Raw genomic sequence first — 1,904 nt, forward strand, 5'->3', positions numbered from 1 at the left:
TTTCATGGAATAAACCCTCTTTCAGTGTGTGTGACCGGTTTAAATTGTAACTGTTTTCTAAGTGCCAAATGTAGGGTCTTAACTGTAGTTCTTTTAAAGCTAGAAATAGGACCTGTTTTTCACCTTGATAGAATTTTCACTTGGGTGTCAGCGAAGGAGCTGATGCGTTTGTGCAGCTGTTGAAGCAGCTTCCAAGGACGCTTTTTTCTCAGGTGTGTGCTGGTCCTGGGAGGGGAGCTGCCGGGTGGCCAGGCCTTCCCTTTGTTGCACATGTGGTCACCTGGGCACCTGCTCCTTTTCGGCCTGTTCTAGCAGGGGTACCATGGAGTGTGAGATGTGTGGCAGCTGGCAGTGGCCCTCTGACCCCAAACAGGTCCCTGCAGTGTGAGCGCAGGTTGTAACCATCAGTTTGCAGACATCCCCGACTGCTGTGACTTGGGCGCCAGTCCCTGAAGGACCTCAGCTCTGAGTGGCAGGTGATGTGAGCAGTTACCAGTCACTCCACTGTAACAGGGTGGAAAAGACCAAGAATTCTGGATGGCTCCATGTTTTATTTTAACCTCAGTGTATGTTATGAAACTGCAGGGGTGTCCAGCCTGTGTCCAGGATGGCTCTAACTGTGGCCCAACACGAAATTGTAAGTTTGCTTGAAATGTTGAGTTTTTTTGTGATTACATGTTGCGATGTAATAATACCTGGCCCCAAACAATTCTTCTGGTGTGGCTTGGAGACACCAAAAAGTTGGACACCCCTGTAAGAGAGAGCATTCTGGTATTTGATTGATGGCAGTGCCTTAAAAGTCTTACAATGGCCCTGGCTAGTGTGGCTCTGGATTGAGTGTGGGCCTGTGAAGCAAATGGTTGCCAGTTCGATTCCCACTCAGGGCACATTCTTGGGATGTGGGCCAGGTCTCCTGTAGGGGTTGCTTGAGAGGCAACCACACATTGATGTTTCTTTCCCTTTCTCTCTCTTTATGAGATCTTAAAAAAGTCATAGAATGACAAACTTCATCGGAATTGCCCTTATCAAATTAAGTTTGCACGGGCCTGTGAACCACATGATTGTGGTTCAATTCCCAGTCAGGGCACATGCCTGGGTTGCAGACCAGTTCCCAGCAGGGGACTCACAATAGGCAACCATACATTGATATTTCTCTCCTTCTCTCCTTCCCTTCCTCTCTAAAGATAAATTAAAAAATCTTTTTAAAAAATTAAGTTTTCATAGTCTGGGTAATTGAAAACTGTAATTACTACTATTGTGGCACCTCACAGTTTCATTAATCTGCAGCCTTAAGACTTCATGTTTGTTATAGAAGGTGAAGTATTTCGGCTCGAGCTCTGTATAACAACTTGGTTTTGAATTAGCTGATCCTTGCATTGATTATATTGCTGCCCTGCTGATCTTACTGTAATTAACTGCTAACCAAAACCTGCGTATGTTCTGCTGCTAGAACTGTAAGCTTGGCTCCCAACAGCAATTTTTCAAATTCTGCCATGTTTATGGAAAGATAACCTAAAACCTCACTTTGGCACAATGATTTCAGCTAAATAATGTTACCAACCCTGAGCCCCTGCCTAACTTTCAGCATTGAAAATACCTCCCGAAAGTGGCACTTGGGAATTAACCCATCCATCCACAGCACAATCCTCTGTACCACTGAGCATTGTGTGGAACTGGCTGATGTGGAGCCCCTTGTCCTTTTAAAAATGAGCCTTTATGTCCCTGGCTGGTGTAGCTCAGTGGATTGAGGCCTGTGAACCAGGGGATCACGGTTCAATTCCTGGTCGGGGAACATGCCTGGGTTGCAGGTCAGTTCCCAGCAAGGGATGCACAAGAGGCAACCATACATTGATGTTTCTCTCCCTTTCCCTTTCCTCTCTAAAGATTAAAAAAATTTTTTAAAT

This window comes from Sturnira hondurensis, unplaced genomic scaffold (assembly GCF_014824575.4).
Source record: "Sturnira hondurensis isolate 20B ecotype Veracruz unplaced genomic scaffold, ASM1482457v3 Scaffold0009182, whole genome shotgun sequence".
NCBI lineage: Eukaryota > Metazoa > Chordata > Mammalia > Chiroptera > Phyllostomidae > Sturnira > Sturnira hondurensis.